Below are 10,280 nucleotides of genomic sequence, written 5' to 3'. Positions count from 1 at the left end.
TCTCTCCAGAGACCACTAGTTTTTCTGCTCCACTTTTAGGAACCAGAGAACTATTGCACCCATTAATAACATCGCTACCTTGCAGCTTGTACAGAGTTCCAATCTGAATTCCCTGCATCAATACTAGTGCTCCTCGAACCATTTTGCAAGTATCCTTCTCGAACACTGTTTTTACACCTGCATCATCTAGCTTGCTTACAGAAATCAGATTTTTGGCTAATGCAGGAACATGCAGAAAACCTGGAAGCATTTTAACCCTTCCACCTTGCAACTTCAACTTTACTTTTCCGCGACCAATGATTCTAGCCTTCCTATCATCCCCCAAGAAGACATCACCACCATCATATTTCTCATACTAGTAGAACCACTCTCTATGGGAGTGAAGTGAAAGGATGCACTTGAGTCAATCAACCATGCCTCATGATCTACATGTGTACTTGAAGAAGCCAAGTACACATCCCCACCTTCATCTGAGGTGGTTTTCGCCTCTGTCAAAGGAGCCTCATCAGATCCCTTTCCTTTGTCAGGAACTTTAGATTTACAGTCCCTTTTAAAGTGGCCTTCCTTTCCACATTTCCAGCACACCACCTTTATAGGTTTTACTGGAGATTCAGATCTCCCTCTAGATTTAGATCTCCCAATCGATGAATTATTTTTGTTTCTATTCTGGGACCATCCTCGTAGAGACAAGGCATCACCATTTTGGCTCTCCATATTTTTCCGTCTCATCTCCTCCATCAGCAAGGCTAAGACTATTTCATCAAACTGCAAGGCAGTTGCATTGCTACCTATTGCAATAACTAGACTATCCCACGAATCTGGTAGAGAACACAACAAACTGATGCACTTATCTTCATCTAAAATTTTAATATCAATAGATGCTAACTGACTTACCACAGTATTAAATGCGTTCAGATGCTCTGTCACTGAGTCTCCATCTTTCATCCTCAGGTTATACATTTTTTCCGCAGGAACAGTTTATTCACCAGAGACTTAGATTGATACAAAGTCCCTAACTTGTCCCACAAAGCCTTCAGAGTAGCTTCCCCTGATACATTTAGTAATACTGAATCTGAGACACACAATTGTATTGTGCTCTTTGCCTTCCGATCCAACTTCTTCCATTCTTCATTGGACACTCCCGTTCGTTTAGTACCTAGATCTACCATGACCCATTGATCTTTATCCACCAACAGATCCTCCATATTGAGTTTCCACAACTCAAAACTATGACCATTAAATTTCTCGATCTCTATCTTTCCACTGCTTTCCATCTTCTTTCACCACCAGAATCGATCTCAGAGATCTCCCACTAAACAGGGTCTACCACAGGCTCGAGCGAAACCCCTCAACAACAAAGGCATCCCCTTGAAGCTAAATATGCTCTGATACCAAATGTAGGTTTTAAACCCATAGAGAAATTACCTGCATATGAATTCTAAAACATAGAAAATAAACAATGCGATAGCATAACAAATAAAACACATATACACAGAGATTTTCCCCTGGATCCCAAAACTGGGACTACCAGCTTGATTTTTCATTATGTTCCTTTAATTTTATAATACATATTTATACATGCCGAAGCATCCAATACATGGACAGATAACCATCGCGTCGAAAAAACATGTACGAAAATCATGCACAAAACCATAAGTGGGTCCACCCAACCTAACATAGGGTCCAAAACCAAAATTTCCCGGGGCACTACCCTGGACACCATAAAGTGGGGTTACGGGTACACCTCAAACCCCCTGTGACCCCCCCTTGCTACACAATCGGTACAACAAAGGGGGTGCTCCGCACCCCCCTCTAACCCCCCGGTTAACTACGTGGGCTAGTCATGGAAAGAATATAACACAACCCAACACATGTAAAGCTCATACTGAACTTCATTTCTTTAAGAATCTTGTCTACTTCTTCCCCTGTTGCTCTTGTGTTACATACAAATGGGCCGACCTGTGTCTTTATTCTGAACTGTGACTTCTTCTTGGCTACTACAAAATGGATGTTATCTGAATTCAACATCTGTCTAGTATACTCCAAGGAAAAAATTATCATTGGGAGGTATTTAGGGAGTTTATAGGGTGCCAATTGACAGCCACACACCCTAATTTATGTATAATTTTGGTATAAATACCAATCCCTAGTCTTTTCCTGATCTATTAGATGTAGAATTCTCTCAATTTCCTCACTGATCCTGGGTTTAATTGTACTGTTAAGGATGTTCGTGGCTGGATGAACAAAATATTCAATGAACTGCTTATAACAAAACACTTGTTGTTCTTTCATGACCAATGAGGTCTAAAAGATTAGTAGTTGTTGGTTCCCTGCATCATCAAGTTTCTGCAATGCAAAATTGATTTTTTATGCCTAATAGTAGACGATCATATAAATCAAAATGGAGGTGTAATTGAACACCTATTTTGTGGGAAAATTTATGAATTGTTCATGAATATTGTTAGCCAAGAATTGATGAAATTGAACACCAAGGAGGGCTTTCTTTCTGTGGAAAGTATGGAGGTGAATCCTAAAATGGGCTCATCTACCCACTGATAAGAATAATAACCTAAAATGTAGGAAATCATGGATATAATTTTCTTGTCCTGATTAGGGAAGATGGAAGAAGGATATGCAGGATTCTTTTTAGGAAATTAGGCATTCTTGGGCAAGAAGATCTCAAAGATTCTGCCTCTGGTGGTGAAATCTAGCTTGTAATAAAGCTGGGTGAGGGATTTTAAGGAGAAATGATTATTATTTTCCACAGTGGTAGCCAACATCATTTGGTCAATGAATTGGGTAGTAATTGAGAATGTGACATGTAGGGGAAACGATAGCTCTTTCAGTAGGGACATATCATGCTTGACACCTTCTGGTAAACTTTGGGTCTTGGTCTCTAAAGGGGAAAATGTAATGGGGGAGGTTGGACTCCTAGAGCCCAATTTCATCAGTCTTATCTGCATGTTTATCTTTTAACCAACAATATAACTCAAGAAAATCACAATCACATTGGGCTTCATTAATCCTATAATCCCTATTGGCTAAAGGTATATGATTTAAGTCTACAGAAGGGGGAATCAAAGGGGTAATAGGTTTGTCTTGAGTGTTAGTCTTCGGTGGCATGACTGTAAGAATCTGAGAACAAGAAGAATTTACATAAAATCTTACTAGGGAAAGTGTTTGAGTAACAAATCATCAAGTAAAAGAAACAGGAAATTGTCGGGTTTCTGTTGTGGTCTAGCGGTGGAATAGCTCTGAGAGCGATTTATGCAGAAAACTGTGAATAACTGAAGACAAACAATAAAAATAAAGATAGTGATATGATGAGAAGTAAATAAAGGGGAGTGATAGGTTCAAAACGTTTTAAACGTCGGTAAGGTTCCGTTGAAAATGGCGTGGGACCGTTAATTTTCGAATGGTTAACCAGGAGAATCAAATTAATGTCGAGTGGTTATTTTCCTGGAGGTCATTCAATAGGGCAATGGTTATGCAATGTGGCAGGAGGAAAGCGGTGGAGGAGTCATGGTGGGGCGCGGTAGAGTAGGTGAGAGAAAGGTGGTTTTAAGAGGGGGTACCAGGTGATATGTAGTTTTGGTGGGGGGGGGGTACGAAATCACAAGAGGGTGACACGTCAGGGATGGGGCTTGGTGGAAGAAACAACTTTTTGGAACCCCCTCTCAGTGGTAAAGGCAAGATGGAGAGCAGGGGCCAAAGGTGGATGAGGGTCGTTGATTGTGAGAGGGAACATATCTCGATGCCTCTGACAGAATTGTACTTTAACAAAATACAAAAAACCAAACTTGTCTGCATGTGCCTTTTATAATTTAGCTTTGCACTTAGGGTAATTGAAAGTGTAAAACATATGAAATACTTTATTCCCACGACACACATATTTCCCTTTAGCCTATGATCAAAACTTTGGATAAAAATTATATAGGAAAATATTTACAAATCATCTAATCTTCCTACCCTTAGCGAAACTAACATTTTTTATTTTTCAAAATAGGTGCACTTAGACTAGAAAACCCACTTTATTTTCTTTTATAAAAAATGAAAAAATATCTAACCTATCCCTTATTTCTCCAATTGATCCAGATTAAACAGTTAAATCAATGTCATTTTCTACCTAACTACTGATTTACCTAGATTGAATTGTTGGGCAAATGTTTATTCTCTAACCCAATTTACAGAAATTGAGAGGAGTTTAATCATGATTACACTGTATGATTAAACTAAAAACTAGTGATTGTGGCATTTTGATCAAGCTACACACAACTTTCATTTTTCAGGGATGAAGCAAAGCTATCTATGAGTAGTGGCATTTAGACTTGCAACACTTTCAGTATTATTCCTCTTTTTTATTTTTCTTTCTTTTGGTGGGGTTCAATCTTTTGTTGTTTTCAATATTCTTGTTTTTTCTCTTTTTCTTATTTATACCCTCTTTTCATTTTTTATTTTATTGTTTCTTTTATTTGGAAATCATTGGCAAATTAAAAAGTATTTACAAAATAAGATTCCTGAGATACAATACTCAATTACCTTGAGATCCTATAAATTATAGGATCCTAACAGTGGCTCCAGCTGGGGATGGCACTCTCCCTATGAGGTTCTAAGAACATTTGATCACTGGCCTTGAGTGTTCTATTTCAGTAATATCCTCCTCTAATTTCTTTGTCGCAGTACTTTTGGTAACATATCAGTAGAATCTTAGGTGCAGGCTTCAACTTCTATCAATAGGACACCCAATCCAAATAATAAAGACAATGACATTTACAATGATAAATGGTAGAAAAATCTCTATTTCTCAGAGAAATAGTGTTTGAGAATCCTGCCATTGAGAGGCTCACCAAGTAATTATGTCCCATCTAAATTTCTAAGAAAAAATGCATTATGCTCTCTGAAAGCACAAATGACATCAGGTCCCATCCATAATTATCAAATTTTCCATGCTTCCCTTTGTCTTCTCTTCTGGAATCCCACTTTAAAACTTTATCACCCAAGGTGAAATCATATGATTTTTTCCTTTTGTCAAAAATTTTCTTGATATTCTCATGGATGACTTGTGCCTTATTATAAACTTCTTCCCTAGATTGTTGCAACTAAATTTTCTGATCAATTCCCCTTTGAATGTCATTTGGCTCAACCTGCAATTCCTAAATTAACTTCATGAATGGAACTGCCAAAGAGGATGGAAAGAAAACATCCATTCCATAAACCAATTGGTAGGTTGACATGCCAATTGATTTCTTTGTGGTGATACTATTATCCCAAAGTGCATTTATCAACTTGTTGTGCCATGACTTTTTGTTGTTTGCTAACAACTTCTTAATAATATTTACGAGACTTTTGTTTAAATATTGAGCCAACCCATTATCCTATGGGTAATAAGAAGTTGAATGCCCCAAAGTGATATGGTATTTGTTATAGAAATATATCATTTTCTTAAACCTAAAGGCTACAGCATTGTCTGTAATAAGCTTATTTGGACAGCCAAATCTAGACAGGATATTGGTTTGTAATAATTTGATGATAACAACATCTATGGCTACTCTAGAAGGAGTGGCCTAAATCGATTTGGTGAAGTAGTCAGTAGCGGTAAGGATCCATTTATGATGAGAAGAGCATGGTGGATGGATTTCTCCAATGAAATCTAATCCCCACTATTGGAAAGGGCTTTCAACAGATACAGACTTCAAAGGTAGAGGCAAAAGCTTTCTATTCCCCTCAAAGATTTGACATTTGTGGCAAGAGGTTACCTTCTTATGAACATTTGGGAAAAGTGTAGGCTAGTACAAACCAATTCGAAGGACTTTATTGGTAGTGGTTTTCCAATATAGAGGATCACCACAGTCACCTTCATGGAATTCCTGTATTGTTCTTTCTGCATCATCTCTCAATAGACACTTTAGTAGAATACCACCAGCATCTTTCCAATATATACATTTTCTATGATACAAAATTTAACTTCTTTTAGCTTCAGAAATCTAGCCTTTGTCTTTGTTAGACCAAGAGGAGGATTTAAATTAAATATAACACAAATAAGGTTTGCATACCAGGGTGAGGTCATGAAAGCCTCATCTAGTTGTGGAGTCACTTGTTCCTCTTGATCATCTAATTCAGCTACAAATTTGATATCTAAAGCATTAAATTTAGACTCAACCATCAATTTGGCTAATCCTTGTCATTTGATAAGCTTGGTTGGCTTAATTTCCATATCACATTCCAGGATGATGGAAATCCATTTTCCTCTTTTGCCATCTGGTCCATTCTGTGTCAAAATATCTTTAACTAAGCATTTGGTACATAAGTAATTATGTGAGAATGAAGGATATCTACTTTGAAATCTTTAATTTCTTTTATCAATGTGAAAGCCAATGTTTCCATTATATTATACTTGATTGAAACATCCCTCAAGGCCTTGCTAAAGAAAGCAATGGGTTGTTCAAATCCTTCATCGTTTTTCTGCAAAAGGACAACTGCAACAGTATGTTCAGAAGCAAATGAAAAAATTATAAAATCCTTAGTGAAATCTGGACTAATAAGGACTGGTGCTTTTGTCAATGCTTGTTTAACTTGGTCAAATGATTGCCTAGCTTCAATGTTCCATTTGATTTTAGAATCTCGTTTTAGCATGTTTGTTATGTTTCTGAGAAGTTCTACAAGGTTAGGGATAAATCTTCTCAGGAAGTTTATTCTACCAATAAATGATTGAAGTTCCTTAATGTTTCTTGGATGATTGATTTTTAGAATATCTTCAATCCTTTTAGGATCAATTTTAATACCTTCCTTAGATATGATATGACCAAGAAGTTTTCCCTCTTCAAGGCCAAACATTGTTTTCTTAGGATTTAGTGAAATCCCAAACCTTCTACATTTCTCAAATACTCTTCTCAGATGCAACAAATGTTCTTCATCAGTTTTAGAATATACAGTTATGTCATCTAGATAGATCACGATAAATCTTCCAATTTCATTAGCAAAAGCAATATCCATTGCTCTTTGAAATGTGGCTCCAACATTCATTAATCCAAAAGGAATCTTCACATACATGAAGGTACCCCATGGAGTAGTAAAGGTTGTTTTATCTTGATCCTTTGGATGGACTAAGACCTGATTATAACCTAAGAAACCATCTAATAAAGAAATCTTAGAAGATCCAACTACCTTTTGCAGAATATGATCCATTTTAGGTAAAGGATAGTTGTCCTTTAGGGAGACTTTGTTAAAGTTTTTAAAATATAAGCACAATCTAATTTCACCTATTTTCTTCCTAGTTGGCACAATATTGGAAACCCATTTAGAGTACCTAAGAGGAACTATGATTTTAGAGTCATACATTCTTTTGATTTCCTTCTCAATTAAAGGCATCAGAACCGGATTTCTTCTTCGATGTTTTTGTTTAAATGGTTTCTGATGTTCTTTAATTGGAATTTGTGTTGTATAATTTATGTATCATATGTTTTAATATCTTCATAGGTCCAGGAAAAAACAACACCAAATTCCTTGAATAAAGCAATGTACATTTTTCTTTCAGCAGCTCGGATTGAGTTAGACAATTTTGTGATTTTGGGGTCTTTTTTAGTACCTAAACTACATTCTTCAAATATTGTTCCTACGGGCACAATATTAGGCTTTTTAGCCACATCATTGAAATCAAATCATTCTTCTAATGGAACTAGATGTCTAGGAAAAACATTATCTTTAAGTTAGAGTGTTTCAAATTCTTCTTTTTCAGGGTCTATCTTGTTAGCCTCCTATACCAATAGGTTTCATTTTTCATGATTGGCAGGGGAAATTCCAAATATGTTCTACTTTGATGATGCCAAGATCCCATATTTGTGTGGAAGAACATGTCTGTACATAGTTTGGATAGTGTCCTACTTTTGTATGGGTGATCCAACAGCCTAATCTGGATCATGCCATGTTTAAATTGATGTTGTAGAAAAGAGAAAGAGAATCTGTCCAAACTGTCTAATCTTGGCAGATTAGTAGATTAGGTAGAGAATAAAGGTTCCCAACTACTTAATCTGGGGCCTTGGAAGTGATAAGGGTAGTTGTAGATAGAAACTCAAAAGGAAAAGAAAAGAAAATGAAAAAGAGCAATTGAGGGTTTGCAAGTCTAAGTGCACCCTCCCTGAAGTAACAAAAAATGCTAGGTACTAAGAAGGGTAGGTAGAAAGAGGTTGCAGAAGCTTGTTTTCAGTTATATTGTTGGCCTTCGCAGAAAGCATATATTGACAAGAGAAGGTTCACCTGTCTCAACATTTTGGTAACAACATAGTGAAGCATGTCTAACTCCCCAATCATTCCCCACAAAACATCTTTCTAACATTCCCTAAAGGTCCAATAGGATTTCCTCATTGTGTACTAATATCACCTTTTGATTATGGCAACATCAAGCCAAGGTGTTGATTCCTATTACACAAGAAGCCACATTTCCTGTGTAAAATCATTCCTCACCCTCATCTGCTTCTAAATCTAAGTTTACTCCTTAAACTTAGCCCTCTATTTCTCTCCCACATTTCAAAATTCATATTAACCTCTAATTTTACTATATAGCTCCCTAAGTTCTCCCATTCCCTATTATTATAGCATTATTGTGCAAAAAATCCCAGAAATATATATTCCCCCCCCCCCCCCTTTTCGCAATCTAGCCATATATCCCAAAGTTTGGAAGTGTGAGAAAGTCGGAGTCCCATGGAATATCTGTTCATACTTTATTTTGGGAGTTAAATCAACACCTGATTGGCTTAATAACCCTAAGCGCACCTTATAAATGGATATATTGTTTACCATTTATCCCTGAAAACCTCAGAAAACCCACAATTTCATTTTATCCAAAGTTTTGTCCCAGCGCGCTTTTCCAAAAATAACAATTGTTTATTATATAGGCCCTGCCATATCGCTCTGCCATCTCCGCATCCTGTCATCCGTTGGATCCGGGCCCTCCCATCCGACGGTCCTCGGCGATTTCGGACCACCCCCGATCGCCGTCCTTTAGTGCTCGAAAAATGTCAGAGGATGACATCTGTCCGTGGGCGCGTGTCCATTTCTCATTGTATCGGGCGGCCTCCGACACAAACCAGGCCCATACCAAAAGCGGTCCGATAATACCACTTACCGCTCTCCCTTTCCGCTCCATGCCATTGCCACATCAGCATTACGACAGCTTCCATTCCGCCATTGTTCCAGCCTGTCTGCCACATCGCTCGACCACATCGACCCAATCACCAGTTGACACGTCATCCCGCCGTACCCGACCCCACCAATGACATCATGCTGATGTCATCCATCAAAAAGGCGCCAAAAACCAATTTTTCCATATTATCGCGCAAAAGTCATGGTTTTTTGTATTTTTCATATATTTGAGCACTGTGTAACTTGCATGCATTTACGTCGTTCTTCTGCCAACCTCCAGAAATTCGTCCTTGAGCTGCTGCCGCCTGGAATTCCGCACGGTCATCTTCCCCCCGTCGCGCCACAACCAGGTATTTACCTGTTTCTCCCACCAACTGGTTTTTCAGTCTTCACAAGCTAAAAACACAAAATAACCACCATCCGGCATTCCGAACTCCTATACCTTCAAAGACTGAACTAATATCCCTTGGAGGTCCCAAATTCATCAAAGTCCCCTCATTCACTGCATTGTGCTTAACCCACACCCTTCACAAAGTTTTCGTGTCGCAGGGCGCGCCACAGCAAGATAATTCACCCTGTTTCACCCCCTTTTGACAGCATTTCACCTCAATTTTGCCAAAGCTACCCTGTTTCTCCCTGAAAATCTTTTTCTCTGTCAAAATTCACCACATTCATCCACAATTCAAGTATAAATCCAGTTCAGAGGATAAGTGAAGCATGGAGACCCCTGTGGCCTTGAACATTACTCCCCTGAGTGCCCCACAGAGGAACCTGGACTGGCTGGCCCTTGCTGACAGGGATCATCAAATTAAAGAGACAGTTGAGATAACTACCAAATATCATGTACACACTGTTTGTGAGCTGAGGGATAAATACATGAGTGGTGCTGATGACATAGGTATCTGGGAGTCTAATTTTCCCATTTATTACCTACCTCAAGTCAATGTGTTCCCAGACCTCATCCATCAGTGTTGTGAACACTATGACCCCTCACAGAGAGCAGTTTTGAGTTCATCTGGGAATGTTTTATTCCACATCACTCCACAATCCATAAATCAGATGCTGAACTTTAAACCAGCCAAACCTCTGGTCCCCCTTTCTATGGATCTCCTGCTCCAAGAAGCTGCCAAGTTGCCCAGCTC

This window comes from Pinus tabuliformis, chromosome 4_1, assembly GCF_031772625.1.
Source record: "Pinus tabuliformis cultivar Carrire ecotype Pingquan chromosome 4_1, CPIR1, whole genome shotgun sequence".
Taxonomy (NCBI): Eukaryota; Viridiplantae; Streptophyta; class Pinopsida; order Pinales; family Pinaceae; genus Pinus; species Pinus tabuliformis.
Note: the sequence above shows the minus strand (reverse complement) of the source record.